The sequence below is a fragment of the Thermobia domestica genome, chromosome 7 (assembly GCF_964235325.1).
Source record: "Thermobia domestica chromosome 7, izTheDome1.hap1.1, whole genome shotgun sequence".
NCBI lineage: Eukaryota > Metazoa > Arthropoda > Insecta > Zygentoma > Lepismatidae > Thermobia > Thermobia domestica.
The window spans coordinates 43,911,740-43,929,563 of NC_137460.1; the positions used below are offsets into that span (position 1 = coordinate 43,911,740).

The 17,824-nt window shown below is 35.8% G+C and overlaps 1 long non-coding RNA gene across 1 annotated transcript in view; it reads left to right on the forward strand.

Annotated features, from left to right (window-relative positions):
- The window catches only part of LOC145688862 (uncharacterized), a 29,290-nt gene extending 12,155 nt beyond the window's left edge, over window positions 1-17,135 (forward strand). The window contains exon 2 of the long non-coding RNA XR_014132005.1: window positions 17,083-17,135. This is a non-coding gene — a long non-coding RNA (uncharacterized LOC145688862). The remainder of the gene's footprint in view (window positions 1-17,082) is intronic.
- The last annotated feature ends 689 nt before the right edge of the window (window positions 17,136-17,824 follow it).

A 17,824-nucleotide genomic window follows, 5' to 3' on the forward strand; every position in this document is an offset into this window, starting at 1 on the left:
GTCATTGGTTAGTAAGATGTTATTGGTCAGTATCGGGTGTCAAAAATCTATGGCAACGTAAAAAACCAGGGTAAATACCGAGCCCTATACATACATATGTGTTCATATATATATATCCATATTACTCAATATAATAAATTTTATTCTAATATCAATCTTAGTATTTCGTCGACACTTAATTTTCTACATAACCTTTTCATATTTAATAAGTATTCACATTTTCTTGGCTCAGAACAAAACAAAAACCCTGACTAACAAAATTCTTTTCTTTTAATAAGGTTGCAACATTGAAATGTATATATAAACCCGATAATCAATAATAATTCCATTTACTAAGATCCGCGTATAGAGAAATGGTTGATATTATTTAATAAGTCGACACAAGAAGTGGAAATAGAATACAGTAAGTAGAACAGGCACGTAATTTTTCAAACTATGTAAGCATACATATATAAATGTATATACAGAGAAAGAAAATAAATCAAGATTATTTGAAATTAGTGGGCCCAAACTACTAATAAATACATACCATATAACCAATCAATAGAAAGAAAACCAGAAGTCAGTATACCTCCACGAACTGTATCCCTCGATGTCTCAGTTAGTACATACGATCGAAATAAGTGATATGAACATTGTATACTTTCATGAGTTTCAGAACCGGAGGGGGAAGGTTAAAAAAATCTTGAAGTAAGAAGGAAGAAAGAGACAAGATAGAGACATCTTTTCTTGTCAACGATGATTTTATTTCTAATTTGCTGATAGAACTAAAGCAACAATGGAATATCTGTACAGCAACGGGAAAAGAGAATTTAATATTGCATTTTGAAACAAACAGTAACATCATGTAGGCTTACTTCTATTAAGAAAATAGGCATTCTTGATTTCAGTGGATATTTCGGTTTCTAATTGACATAGCAAGGTGCCAACGAAAGAAGGAAGATTGAGGTACTACTCACTACACAGACGAGTGATCGAATTTAAATATATAACAACTCAGCCAAAAATATTCACATTTGCCGAAAGAGGACGGTTTACTTAAATACGTAAACTCGGGGGCGTCCTGCTGCCAAGGATGCAAGTCTGTGTCCATCGGATCCGAATCCCACAAGAGTTTGATTGTAAGATTGAAATCTGAGCCCCGTATCCGGCCCAGACCAGCAGGATAAAAGGAGAGGGGAAAGGGACCAGGTAACTGCGTTCCCAATTTTGAAATCTCTAAGTAAAAAAATATTCGACCCCTCAGAAGAACTGAGGTTCAAGGACAGTAAAGAAACTAGAGTAAAAGTAATAGCTAAGACATCCCTAACTAGTAATTTGCCAAAATAAAAAAAAAAATAAATAAACTGAATTTTGGATCGGTGATTTCAGTGACCAAACATCACCGATGGCTACCCTGCGCAGACATGCCAAAGTCTGGGACGTCGTTAATTTCCATCATCTAATTAAACTAAGAAAAGAAACGAAAATACTTAAGAGGATTAGGGGTCGACGTCCGGGTACGCAAAGGACACTAGATATTAATTTAGTTGCGGTTGATTTAATTGGATAGCCCTATCCGATCCATCAGCCATATGAACACTGCACAGTAAATAAGGTAAGCAACGAAGAAAAAAATCTCGGAGAGTCAATGAATGTTACAGGTACAACTGACCAAACCTGTACTTTCCGATGATCACAGGATATAACAGTTATTTATATTAATTTTCATTTCCGTAAACCTTCAAAGGTAATTCCTACATGATGCTACCCTATCTGATGAAATTCTTAAGAACCGGAGCTGTTAATATGAGGTATTTAAATGTGAAGTAACATATAATTCCCAACTACACATTAGTATCCAATAGCAAACTCGGTTGGATGAATATATCGGTGTAGAAGTCCAAACGCGAGAGATTTTCAATAAACATATTCAGATTCTCAATATAAAATATACACTGGGCCTATTCACTTAAGTACAGGTGTCCTATCATCTCATTCATATTTTATATCATAATCGTATTATTACTATATCATTACATTTATTCATTATTTACTCATTTCCACGCTAAGTAATATTTTACAGACACCCTATTACATACATTTACACGCAGGCCATACACATATTACATTATGCACTAATAAATCTATAATTATCACAATTATCACAACATTCATCGAACCACGGACTCTTTGTTCCGAAGCACCAGAATTATATTTACTTCGCAGTTTTGAAAAAAAAATCATACGTGCATTCACTGAAAGTTAAATTGTCAACGATGATTTTATTTCTAATTTGCTGATAGAACTAAAGCAACAATGGAATATCTGTACAGCAACGGGTAAAGAGAATTTAATATTGCATTTTGAAACAAACAGTAACATCATGTAGGCTTACTTCTACTAAGAAAATAGGCATTCTTGATTTCAATGGATATTTCGGTTTCTAATTGTGTAATGGAAATGGAAAAGGCTGAAAGTGCCACAAAGTAAAATTTCCAGTATTCAATAAAAACTTCCTAAAACTGTACTTTATCCTTTAAGGTGCTGCTCCTTGCGAGTGCTCTAGAAACTAGTAGGAATTTTTCTGGCACTTTGGACCTTCTCTAGGTTATTGGCGATGTCGTTTACAACACATTCCATGCAAAAAATCGATTTTTTTATTTTTTGGCACTTTCAGCCTTTTCCATTTCCACTACACAATTGACATAGCAAGCTGTAATTTTCAGAACAGTAAGATTTCATGCTATTTCATATGAATGTATGCTCATATGAACCGAAAACCATTTCTACTGGATGTAATTTAGAAATAAGGGGCCGAAATCAAACAACCTAAATCGCTAACTCATGCAATTACGTGATGTCAACAAATAATTGATTACCGAAAACGAACACGATGGCGCTGTAGTAACGAATAATTTACTGTGTAATAAAATATACCCTTACACTTATTAATCAGAACTATAATATTTACTCTTGTTTAGTTTACTTCGAGTTAGACAAATGGTACTAAATTAACGCATGTTTAATACACTGTCCTTGCAGTAAAAATCACGCATTCACACAGAACTACTAACTACATACACCACTATAAATACTACACATAAATACTAACTAACTAAACAAGCACCATTTATTATAGGCATGTTAAAGACAAGTACCTTCAAACACATTACTCCTTGTCGGTATATAAAGTTGGCTCTATTGAACTTTAGGGGGACAAAATGAGAAGAGTAAACCCTAGGTCCAATTGACCTGGCCAATTATTTAAAACATGTTTACTAGAGTTTAAAGCCCTGGGGGCACCTTAACAAAGTTTATTGAGGGACCTTTCCCCTGAGAGATGAAAAGGCCCTAAAACAAGCAATAACTAACCCATTCCCCCGCTAGAAATGTTTCAATTTGGAGAGAGAATAGGGGCCCTTTTAGTTAACTTAAGCTGTCATTTTGATGGTTTGATCACACTACAAAACCTATTATGTACAGGCACTTACTAAATAATAAAACAAATCACATTTACTATATACACAAATAGAATGTACGAAACCAGGTCGTATTTCACCTAATCCCTAACTGATTTTATTGTTTGAAAGAAGAGGAGGGTAAAATCAAACTTCCATTATGTTTGTTCTAAAATGACAGCATCATGACGTCCTGTAAACAGAAATCCGGAATTTGATATTTCTCCTTGGTTTTACAGTTCTTTCAACAAAAGTATAGGTTTGCTGGCTCCTAAATAATCACACGGCGTTTACGATGACATTTAATCTAATTTTTACCTGATTTTCACTCGAAAATTTAAGTCCTTACCAGCAAATATGGAGCAGTTGATGTCCCCGGCTGTGCTTGTAGAATCGTCTGTGATGAGAATGATAACATTGCGCCGAAAACGACAGGGATAGGAGGATTCCTCCAATCAGGGAGAAATCTTTCAGCCGCGGAAATTACAAAGCAAATAGAAATTGATGAAATACAGATATAACCGGATCTGAAAGTGACTATGGACTAGTGAGAGGGTGTGAGGGAAAGTTTAGTTACCTGGCCAAATTCTACATTGGTCTGAAATCAAGAAAATTTATATCCAATGGCGGAACTATATTTCGGTATGACGTCAGAATGGTAAACCTTGTAACTATTCAATTTGTATATGCGAAAATGGAATTTACAATTAATCAAAATATAAATAAATATTTTATTCCGTGAAAATATGATTGCTAATGATACCTTTCGATTCATTACATTAATTTGAAGTAAAGAGGATACATATATCGTATAATCAAACTGAAATAGAATTTTTAAAAAAAATTCACTAGGTACAGGGTGAGAAAAAAATTGTCATTGCTCTCAACTGTAATGGTACATTACATTTTAAAATACTGTATCACAAGATGATTGTTTCCAACAGGCAATTTTCTTTAAATCAATGAAAGATATAATTGGAGTTCGTTCAATATGGCATGTGAGGGGACGACTCTAATAAAACGAGATCGATATTTGGGCCCAAACCCAAATCTTTGATTCCAAAGCTGTTGAAATTTCCCATAATTTTAATTTGTTGGTTGGACTGCCAAAATAATGACGCCTCCATTGGGTTTAAATCTCTACTATTCCAAATGATAAACTTTGTCAAGGTAGTGGGTATGGCAGTATCACGAAGAGCAGACAAGAAGTTTTCATTAACAGGTATGTCAAAAATAACTTCTTCTAATAAAGATGCACTTTCAAGAAATAATTGAGCTACTTTTGTAGTAATCTCACATAAGAATACAGCCTTTCGTAAGTTCGGATGTGGCACCAATTCATTCATGTTACTCCAAATTAATGTATCTGATGCATCGCCGCCCCAAATCCTTCCAATTATTATTACCAATTCTTCCAAAGTAGGAAAATGTTTTAAGTAAAACCATAAATCATACCACAATAATCCGCTACCAACGACCAATTTTCTTAAATTAATACCAACATTAGTTATATACTGCTCATTCCAATTTATGCCATTACTTAGCTTAAAAAACCTCTTGATTCTCATTTCTTGAACATTGGGACAAATAGATTTCAACGGTGTTAGATATTCTGGTGCTAAATCGCTCATTTCAAGACACTTCAGACTAAAGTTTGGAAATTTAAAATTTTCGCCACTTTCGTTGAAACATTTGTACATATAGTTCACTACACTGTCAATGGGAAATGCCAGCTTTTCCAAATTCCTCAGAGCAACCAGCATCATAAATAAACATTTTGGCGATACATCAGTGTGACGCAAATTGAGAGATTTTAACGTTAAACAAAGACCTGATTGACGGTTTGGAATTTTAAACGTCAAATCATCATGCGCATATTCCTTCCGTCCATATTCTGATACATTTATAACATGTGATATGTAATCTTTCATCGTAAATTCATCTTCTGTGTCTTCAATTTCTTTAAAAGTATACTTATTGTAGTCCCATACCCGAGTTAGGTAACAAATGCCAATATCGTTTATAAAGGATTTTGAGACATTTAAATATCGAAGGCAGGGGCATGCTCTTCCAATTGTCCACAAAATATCATTTGTAGCAATCTTTCTTAGGTTGAGGTGTGTTAGAGAGTTGTTTCTCTGAATTAACTCCTGTAACAATAGAATATTTTCCTCCAGTTTTCTCTCCCCTACTTTTGCAAAGTACACGCAATCAGAATCTTCTGATACCTTTTCGATCATATTCCTTTCAGGAAGAACCAACATGTGCATATTATTTAATTGTAAGTCGAGCAATAACTGTAGAAGTTCTAAGAAGTGTTCTCGTGGAACGTAATCACTGCAAAATTTGTAGGCAGCTAATTGTATTTCTTCCATGTTTGATGACAATAGCAAAAATGCAACATAAAATAAGCCATGGTTTGAAGGCCATATTTTCGCAAGATTACCTGGTCGTACAATATGAGAAAGATCATGAATCAACACATTGGCGTTTTGTAGAAGGTCTTGACGAATACATATTGGTAACTGCTGAAGGTAGTTTTTTAGCTGCAGCACTTCAGGTTTAACTTTCCCAGTTTTCACCTCATCTTCAAAATGTTCAACTATATTTGTCAACTTTTCAGCGAGTTGGTTAACTAAAGATTTTTGTAAAGCCAGGGGCTTTCTGTATCTAATGTTACCCAAATGCATAACTACAAATGTTGTCTTCTGTGATCACATATCTAAAAATTTTGTTTTAGTTGTGCAGGAAATGTTAATGTTGCTAATGATATAATACAATTTACAAAGAATGAATTATTTGTAAGGTAAATCTTAATTGTTGTCCAATTCTCTGTGTTGAATTCAAATGCCTGAATGCTCCATACACACAGAACCACAGACGCGTTAGTTGACACAAAAAAATGCATAACTTTTGTGACTCCAGCAAAACGTTTAGATGCATAATTTTTAAGGATGCAACTAAATGCATAATGAAAATTGTGTTAATTGATGCACTTGTGTGCATAAAATTCATTACGCAGATAAACGTTTTGCTGAAATCACAAAATGTTATGCATTTTTTGTCTCCTACTGAAGCATTTACATGCATTAATGGAAACAGTGGTTTGTATCGCTGGTTGCATATTCCCTAAATATACAGGATTTCCAAGGGTGTGGAAACGATTAAATAAATTTAGAACACTACTAAAAATATGTAATCGAGGCTTTTTGGGTGATGCAGGACAGAGTGCAAATATTCCATATTACATGAGAGCCTCTACGGCCAATTTGGAAGTAGTCATACTGGATTTGAGTTAATTAAGTGAAATATAGACTTTACGATACACTACCTAATACAATAATATCGTATTTTAATATACACTTACCTCCGTTTTTCGTAGCAGTTCTCTCCAGCACTAGACAAACGAACACACACAATAACAAGTCAGAATTCGCTCCATAACAACACGAAAACCAGTCGAGCATGCGCAGTAAGTGCTGGAGACTAGCTTCAAACAAAACACGACAGGTGACGCTCACATTAAGAAATGCATCAGTACCGATGCAAATATCTGCATCAATCGAGTAATCTTAAACTACAATGCATTTATATGTCTCAAATGACCCACTTTTTATTTTCGATCGTTCTCTCAGGTTGAAAATGCTGCGCATCAGTGACAAAAACGAAATTTATACATATTAACGCGCCATTTGATGCACGTAAATGTTTCAAATTTCCTATGATGCACTTGTAGTTCTGTGTGTACATATGATCTCTTAGTGTTACGTACATAATTTGACTAGCCTTCGGCTAGCTGGGGACTCCGCCCCTAGACCCTCGCATTTGCTCGGCCTAGGCCCCGTACCTCTTAAACCCACAATTCTACGGAATTTCAAGTTACTTTTTTCTATTTCAGCTATCTAAACGATAAGATTTTATATTCCAAGAAGACGCCCATTTAAATAACATGGTAATTTCTTCATCCCCCTTTAGACCCCTTACAAAACTAAAAATATTCAGTTTTGGCAACTTTCCTGTGGGTTAGTACTCAAAAGCTACAATCATGCCAAATTTCATTGTTCTGATCCTGTCGGAAGTATCTAAACATTTTGGGATGTAGAACATGTCCCATATACCTATAAATAACATTGGAAAGATTTTTCAGTTTCCTATAAAACCACTCTAAATTTTGGTAATTATTTTTGGTGATTTACTTGGGTAATGCTAACGAAAACGTACAAGCATACTGAATTTCAAGATTTTATTCCAAGTACCTAAAATATGAGATTATAGGTAGATATAAATACAGTGTGTTTGAAAAAAAGAACTCCCTAGTTTTAATGTGTCCTAGAGTCTGTACAAAGTGACATACACTATTCTAGTCTGTGGTGTTTGATTCATCAACTCCCCAAGTTTGGCTTCCCTGCAGTTGGCAGGTCTACTTGATCAGTGCTGTTTTTTTCTTCTGTTTTCTCAGTTCAGTCCAGGCAGGCGTGCAGTGCAGAGCAACTCAACAACAATGTGTACTCCGCAACAGAAAGCGCAGTGTGTTATTTGGCTTGTGAAAACTGAGTCAGTTATAACAGTGCAACGTAATTTTAGACGTCAGTATGGTGGTGAACCACCTACAGCAAAAACAATCCGTCATTGGCTAAAGTCTTTAAAGGAAACCGGTAGTGTTTTAAAAGCAAAATCACCATGTAGACCGAGAACTTCTGAAGATGCTGTTGAATAGATCCGTGTTTCTTGTGTTCGGAGCCCGAAGAAGTCATTGGCCAGACGTAGTCTACTAGGAGTGCTTAAAAGTACTGTGTATGATGTTGTGCGTAAAAGACTTTAGTTGCGCGCCTACAAATTGCAACTGTTAAATGAAATTAAACCTACTGATAAAATCGAAAGGTATGAGTTTGCTTCTGACTTTCTACATAGAATTGAGATGTCATTTATTATTTTAAAAAAATCTGTTTTCTGATTAGGTTACATTTCATGTCAGTAGAACAGTTAATCGTCGTAACTGCAGAATTTGGGGATCAGAGCATCCACATGAAGTTATTCAGCATCAACGTGACTCTCCCAAACTTAATGTCTGGTGCGGTTTGATGGAAGATCGTGTGATTGGTCCTTTCATTTTTGTAGGAAAAAAAAGGGGACGTTTACTATGACATGCTGACAAAGTACGTCTTTCCCCAAATGGACGATATTGAGGCGGAAAAGGGGCTTGTATTTTTCCAACAAGATGGCGCCCCACCTCATTACAGTAACCATGTGTGTGCGGCTCTTGACACTCCCTTTCCAGGAAGGTGGATAAGCAGGGCTCGCCCAATACCTTGGTCACCACGAAGCCCAGACTTAACTCCACTGGACTTTTACTTTTGGGGCCACATAAAAAACGTTGTGTACAGTGAAAAGATCAGAGACATCAATCATTTACGGGAAAGAATCGTCGTGGCGGTTGGGACAGTTACACCTGAAATGTTGGTGAATACGTGGCGAGAAGTGGAATATATCCACAGACTTTATCCCATTTCGAGTGGTTGTCAAAGATTCCCATAATATGGGATTTTCCCCACGGGTTGGCACCACTGCCTAATACACTGGTAGGAACAGGTCAAATGCACAGCTTCCTCTGATTCGCCACTGTGTTCGTCTCTGCTCGGCTTTATTCGGAAGCAAACATTCCTTTCACCACCGACACCAACAGAGTAACGATATATCACAAAACAATCTTACCACCTTCAAAGTAGATTCTCCATTACACTTAAGAGGCCCCATCGCTCCGAACCTAAAATACCGCCAATTTTACAGTAATTATGTGATATCTTCAAATTGATAAAAGATAACCGAAAAATGGAACAAGAGCTCCCTAGGCAATATTATTTTACATGAGATACCGTTATCGTGACTCACTTATCTGCTTTTAATTTCCAGCCATTGGGAAAATCGGCATTTATTTTCGCGTTTCTAAATGGCTACAAACAGAAAGCTACTAGGAGACTCATGATAACGGTTCCTCATGCAAAATAATATTGTCTAGGGTACTTTTGTTCCACATTTTGATTATCTTTTATCCATCTGAAGATATTATATAATTACTGTAAAATTAGCGGTATTTTAATTTTCAGTGATTAAGCCTCTTAATACTTTTTTTCCAATCTGTAATTCCATTCTTGGAAATATTTTTCAAATTCATCTATTTTAATGGCTGACATCTCCTTCCTCGTTTTTTAAATTCACTTCTTCTACGTCATCAAATTGCTGTCCTTTCATGTCGCTCTCCACTGGCGGATACAGAAAGATATCTCGTCAGAAGTAATGACTGAAAAAAAAAAAAAAGGGTAAGCCGTTTCAGAGCTGTTCTGTCAAAGTACGGCATGTTTCCATTCGACGCACTTTTTACTGGTCAGGCAGAACATGGGGTACAAATTCGGCAGCGGCTCTTCTCATTCTCAAAAATCTATTATAATTCACTGAACGAATTCCAAGATATAGTCTAGATAACTTTTCCATCTCTTCAAAGGTTTATCCCCGTCGGTCTTTGAGCACAAGTTTACGAATTTTGTCGACATTTTCGTTCGTTCGTGAAGTTGACAGACGTCCAGTACAAGGTTTGTCATCAATCGATTTTTTTTTTTTTTTTTTTTTTTTTAACGAGAAAACCACTCGTACACTTAAATTTTACTCGTAGTGCTGTCCTTGTAAGCTGTGTTCAACATCAGAACAGGTTCTGTTGCATTTTTCTCGAGCTAGAAATGAAATTTCACAGCTCCACACTATTCTCTCAATTCGGCCAGCACAAGAAACGAGGTGCGAGCGAAACTGCTTACAGGTTGACTGCCACGGGGGTAAAGTGGTTTCCTTAGCTTGGGGCCACGCCGCGAAATTTTAAAATTACCATTATTTCTGTGATTTTTGTTTACTTCCATATTGTAAACACATACTATAAAAAAATCCACAGGTTACGATCGCTTTGCAACTTTCTGAGGCCAAACGAATATTTCAATCCATATTATCAAGTACGAGGTGAGGTATTGATAAAGACCTCAAGGAATGAAGTAGTTGTTGTAGTGAAACCTGAGGACAGGTCTCGTGGCGTACACAAGATATGTATGTGAGACCAGATTTCGTGTCTCATGGCAGTCAACCTGTTAAAAAAAAAAGGAAAAAAAATCACTGTGAGAAACTTTCCAGGAGATGCCAATGGATGTTTGACGCTCACCTAGCGGAGAAATTGCGTACTACGGAAACTCCGCCCAGCACAGCTATTCCAGTTTTATATGGGTATTTCCTCGTATATTCAAGTGGTCTTCAGACAAGCTTGGGTATTCATCCTTTGAATTTAGTTAAATAATGTTGAATATTGTCGCTCCTTGCTAAATACATTGGAAAGGTAAGGAATATGTGCTGTCATCTATATTGGCGATAGTTGAGCGTTTATATTTATCTTAAATGAATCTGAGAAAAAAAAATGAAAGGAAAGCAAGTTTTACGTCCCAGCTAGGCTAATGGCAGCTAGGCTGAAGGAGTCGGTGATGATGAGAAATGAATGAAATGGTGGAATGGAGAAAGTGAGAGAAAATGGGAGAACCCCGAGAAAACCCACGAACACGGTGTTCGTCCACCACAAAATTCAGTTGGTGCGAGCTGAGATCGAATCAAGGACCCTATGCACCCCAGAGGTGAACGCACTACCACTGAGCCATAAATTTGACAAGCTGAACAAAAGGAACTCATTTGCTGCACAAAAAAAATGCCGTTTTTCCTTTCATTTTAGTTCTACTTTGTTTTAGCTGTAATTCAACGTAAAAAAAAAAAAAAAGTGTCTCAAAAACGGGTGGTATCCGATAAAACAATAATCTGGTAACCAATCTAAGGAAAAATGATGGGGGAAATGACTCTTAACGTCAGAAAAGAGTTTGTGTACATTTTTTTTTCAAAGCTCATAATTCAATACTTAAACACCTAACTAACGGTGTCTAATTTCTCGTTAAAAAAAAAAAGCCACATCTATACGGTACCAAATAACTTAACAAAAATAATGCTTTGCTGTTATGAAATATAGCTCTAAACTACCATATTATGTGTGTATGTACGGATATATCGTTTTAGAACGCAGGCAAAGGAAAAAAAAAAAAAACAGATGAAAACTCAACAATAGTAGTTGTAACAATTGAAAAACAGTACAATGCGGTACGCCTTTTGCAGCTGTTCGGAAGGGTTTACAACATTGAAGACAACTCTTCATTAAACCCATTGGAAATGCTTTTGGTTGACATATGTGGGCCATAAATGCGAATATATTGCACATCGGGTGGCGTTTATTAACACTAAGGACACATATATACACTAGAATCAAACACATTCCATTTTCAAATGTGTTGTACTGTAGTAGCTCTATACAGAGTGAGTGAACGCGCGGAGTGAAAAGGAGATCATTGCTGACGTCATCGAAATGTCTCCCCACCCCTCCATACTCTCGAGTCTCTAATTCGGAACATAACATACCCACCCTCCGCCCCCATCGGGCTTTTATGCATAATATTCATTCATTTTCTCTCTCTCTCTATCCCCACCACTACATCCTTCTTTGATTTCCTATATTCATTCTCTGCATGACCCCTTATATTGGTGTGGATTAAAAAAAAAAAAAAAGAAAAGAAAAAAGAAAAACTTCCCAACAAACTTTGGGATCATTTGCAAGTAAAATATAGTTGTAATATATCTACATATATTTCATATTGATTCATTAGCGAAGTTTTGACACATTTCATAATTAAACACCCCATCTTTTTTTTTTTTTTTTTTTTTTTTTTTTTTTACTTCTACTATCAAATAGCACTAAAAGTGCCATATCTCGCTTTTAACACTTTCACCCTTCTCTTGAAACTCGTATCAATGATCCAGGGTGGAGTAATTATTAGCTGCCAAGACTTTGAGACGGACGTCTCTGCTTATATGCCAATCTGTCCAGATGGTGTCAAAATCCTGTCCAGAGACATTGAGAAGGGATACGAGTAGAGCGAAAAAAAGGGGGTAATAATAATGAAAGAGTTTTGACAGGCCCTTTTCTTTTTACAGGGGAAAGGGGTGATCGGGAAGAGAATGGATAAAGTTGTCCAGATGTGATGTTGTTATATGCATACAGTACGTAAAGTATACAGAAGTGAATATTAATGTATACTCTATTCTACAATATGTTACAGTGATGTGCATATACATTTTTGTTTTCATATTAATAACGAATACTTTTCCCCCCATGTATTCCATGCATGACAAGGGCGCCTGAAGAGGGGGCAAGGGGCCTGACTCACGAAAATATATACGTAATATAGCAAACCATAGAGATGGGCGCCCCTAGGAAATTTTCTTCAGACGCCCCTAATAAGAGAACTTGTTTTAAGCTTTTAAAAAAATAATTGTCTCTTACTTCAATAAGAGAGAGACGGGAAAGGAACCAAATATTTCTTGAACACTAGCGTCAACCGTCCGCTTCGGAAGGTTAAAATAAGAAAAAAATAGTAATATGTTTCGTTAGTCAGTCAATTTTTACTACATATATTACTGACGCTCTCTCCGATATCGGTCATTTTAGATAATTATATATATATATATATCTATATCTATATCTATATCTATATCTATCTATCTATCTATCTATAAATATATATATATATATATATATATATATATATATATATATATATATACCCATTCCCCAAGTTGTGGGGCTCAATTTGGATTTAAATGGCAATCTGAAGTGTCACTGTTCATCTCAGCGGCCACCAAAACTAGTGATGAGCGCAAGAGTCGTGGTCTTGCAGTTTTTGCAAGAGTCTTGCATGCAAGACCAAGACCAAGACCAAGACCGAGACCAGGAATCCCGATGCAAGACCAAGACCAAGAGTCTTGCACAAGTACCGGCACTACTTGATTTTTTTAAATATAATGTAAAAAAGAAGGCTTCAGTAAAAATGCTGCTGGAGTGAATGTGTTCCCAGTAGTTTATGCAATCCGTGTGAGTCGATCTGCCCCTGTAGCTTATAGCAACAGTATGTCGTTTTCTGAATTGGCTGTTCGCGTTTCCTGTAGATATTACTCGTTTTCAAGTCACACAGGTGTCATCTCGCATCATGTGAGCTTTTTTGGTGGACAAACACCATGTGCGTGGGTTTTCTCGGTATTTTTTCGTTTCCTCCTACTTTCTTCATTCTACCATTTCAGTCATTTCCCATCATCACTGTCTCCCTTAGCCTTGGTGCACAATCGTGGGACGTTAAACTAGATATTTCATTTCATTTCAAAGCATATTAGCGGGTTCTTCTTCCAAAACTAAAGAGAAATGTAGTATTGAACATCGGTAATACCGTACACCATAGGTGTCGACTACATGGGTATGGCCTTGGCTCCGTGACTCAAGCATCCGTTGGAAATTTTCAATGTGTACTCTTAAAACTAATATTGAAATAACATTTTCATGACATTAACAAAAACTTAGTGCATGTGACCGAAAGTTTGATTTCATGAGCGGATGCTTATACATTGAATAATTGTTTATTAATATAACTTTTAGCCTCCTTAGATATACGGCACATCAAGGATTGAACGATATAACTTACAATAATAAATTTATATTACAAAATTGAAAGTGACTATTTTTGTGACTCCTAATCTCTTGAACCAGCCGACCGATCTCGATCAAATTTTCAACATAGATGAGGTTTGGGCCAGGGAGTGTCTACATCATTTCACTTTGACAGTAAAACTTAGGGGAGGGGAAAGGGGGAGTTATGAAATAATAAATAAAACTTAACTGTTGAACCAAACGACCAATCTCGATTAAATTTTTAATATAGATGAGGTTCAAGCCTGGAATGTTATCTGTCAGTTCACTTTGACGGAGCAATGTAGGGGAGGAGGAGGAGGGAGAGATGTACAAAAATCAATATAAATAAAAATAAAAATGACTAAGTTTGTGACTTAATAACTCTTGAACCGATATCAATCAAATTTTTAACATGTATGAGGTTCGGTCCTGGAAAGTTTTTTAGAGTTTGTTTCACTTTGATGGTAGAACCTAGGAAAGGAGGAAGGGAGGGATATATATATATATATATATATATATATATATATATATATATATATATATATATATATATATATATATATATATATATATAAGTTAATAACTTTCGAAACATCCGACCGATCTTGATCAAATTTTCAACATACATGAAGTTCAGGCCTGGAGCGATTTTTATCATTTTACTTTGACAGTGCAACGTAGGGGAGGGGGATGAGGGATATATATATATATATGTAAAAAATTAAAAATATAAGTTCTGTCTTCGTTACTCCATCACTCTTGAACTAGCTAATCGATCTCAATCAAATTTTCAACATAGATGAGGTTCTGACTTGGGGTGTTTTTTATCAAATCACTTTGACGGTAGAGCTTAGGGTAGGAGGTGGGGATGGAAATAAATAAAATTTATAAAAATAAATAAAATTTAATAACTCTTGAACCACCCGACGGAACTCGATCTCATTTTCAACATAGATGAGGATCGGACCTGAGGTGGTTTCTGTCATATCAGTTTGACGGTGCAGTTTAGGGGAGGGGGAATGAAAGAAATGTAAACATGATCGAAAATTACCGATATTAAAATGGAGTCTATAGTTTTAGGGGTCGTTGTGATAAACAGTGACACTTCCGATGCTATTTAAATCCAAGTTCAGTCCCGTAGCTTGGCGAAGGAAAGAGAAGATAGAAAGTAAAAACGATAGAAAATAACAAATATTATTCTCGAATCCATAGTTTTCCAGTTCGCTGAATTGAATACTGACACTTCCGAGTTATTAGTGCCGAATCCTTATTATTATTATTATTATTATTATTATTATTATTATTATTATTATTATTATTATTATTATTAAGTTTAAACCAACGAAGTAATTGATGCTAGTAATCCATATTCACAAGTGAGACTTCAAATAACTTGGAGTTTGATGCCGTTATTTTGTATTTCCAATACAGGTCAAAAGTATTTATACAAATTGAATTTACACAAAAAAACATGGACAGTTGAATCGTTTTCAGTTTTCACTCAAATTATTCTAAACTATTAAGAGGTTTGATAATAATAATAATCATTTTAATTTTCTCCCTCTTTTTTAGTCAATATTGCTAAACATATCATGATCTTCATAATAGCTATTCTGTCATTATTGGCAGGTTACTTGCTGCAACTGAGAAGCTTCGACGTTCGGTGGTCCTCAGCCAGTCTCTTCGTCTTGACGTAGCAATTTTCTGTTTTAATACCTTCCTTCAACTAGTCTCCTTCGCTTCCTCCCTCTCTTTCCTTCCACAATACCCTTAGGCACGTCTCTAATAATAGAGTTCCTCCTCAGCCAATATCCTAACCAGTTCCTCTTCCTCCTCTTAACAATATCTAAAATTCTTTTTTTTTCCTATTGCTAATTTTTTAACACCTTCTCATTCGTTGTCCGTTTATCAGAGCTAATTCTCCCCTTTTTCTCCATGCCCAAGTATCGAAAACCTGCATTTTTTTTTCATCACTTTTGCGTAATGTCAATATTTCTGCCCCATAGAGTATATATTGGAATCAGTAAAACAAAATCTCAATATTTAATTGGAAGTTTGATTAATACAAGGATTTGGTAATCGTGGTTGAAAAGAAAAATCTGACGCCTTTAGAGTATAAAAATAATTTTGTAATTCATGGTATTTCAATAATCTGTGCCGTCTTGATTTTCTTTCATGCGTCTCAGGGGTGGCCTCCCCAGTTTGGGAACCAGTGGAGTGTTGGATCTCTTAAAAAATATAAACAAATTACAAAACGTTGTGATTTAGGCATATCTTACAAGTAGTGAAGCGTGGGCACCCATTAAAAAAAGGAAAGGTCATCACCTAGGTTGTTCACTATCATGATACTTACACAAAGTTAAACTACATTACATTTAGAAACATGCATTATATTTCCGTTACTATTGGCGCATTGTAGAGTATATTATCCCTTATATCCACAGTAAAATTTACCTATGAAAAACTTGAGATTTCTTAAAATGCAAGACTTGCAAGACTCGTGCATGCAAGACCAAGTCCAAGACCAAGACTGCGTGTCCAAGACCAAGACCAAGGGTTCCAGTGCAAGACCAAGACCAAGACTGGATGTGCAAGACCAAGACCAAGACCAAGACCACCCCGGTCTTGGTCTTGGTCTTGCATTTGCTCATCACTACCCAAAACTATGGATTCGACACTGAAATAGACCTCTATCGGTTATTTTCGGCCATTTTTATATATCTCCCCCCGTCTCTCTCTCCCCTAAGTTGCACCGTCAAAATGAAATGATAAGGACCATCTTAGGCTCGAACCTCATCTATTTGAAAATTTGTTTACGTTATTTCTAAATGTTTTACAAATTTTTCTTTAAACAAAATCTATCTGAGTATATAAATAAGTCATACAAGTTGGCATAAATTACAATACTATCTGTCGCGACTTCGAATCTTGTTCAGGGCATTGGACTTATGTATTGCTCTTTCACTTTCTCATTGAAGTTTAGTTTTTATTTTCTTTATTAGCCTAAAAATCATAACTAAAAATTAATACAATGTATTTCTTCTTCTTCTTCTTTTTTAGGTTTTGCAGCTGTCTTGATGGTTTCCAGCGGATAGAAGAGTAATAATAATAAATTATGTAATTAATATCATTGCGTATCTATTAATATCCCAGCCTTTCTGTAAATTTAGTCTAACTTTAGGGTGATTTTTTACAAAATTTAATCTATTTGATCCTCATATTAAATGTGGACCCCGCCGCAAAACTTTAAACTCACCCAGAACTCACTAAATTCCTACATAACGTCACTGCACCCAAAGATCAGGGGAAACTTCATAACGAGCGACTGCATAATTTGTACCGTTTACCTAACATTGTTAAGATAATTAAATCTAGGAGGCTCCGGGAAGTTGGTCATGTAGCCGAACGGAAGAAAGTAGGAACGCTTGTAAACAAAATTGAAAGGAAATCTATTCGGAAAGAGTCCATTAGGAAGACCTAGGCCCAGATGGAGGGACAATTATATAAAGATGGATCTCACAAAAATAGAAATGCGAAGTAGAAACTGAACTCAGATGGCTACGAACAGATGCAAATAGAAAGATTTCATGAATGCAGCATTGAACTTCAGGATTTCATAGACCATAGTATGTGTGTGCGTGTGTGTGTGATCAGTGGCGTAGCGTCCATGAAAGCTATAGAAGCCTCACTTCCCTCTGACTGTGAGTAAACAACATATACACGCATTAATATAAATAACACAATAGTGTTTCAAGAATAACACAGAATGCTTATGAATAAAGTACTGAGAAAGGTGGTTTAG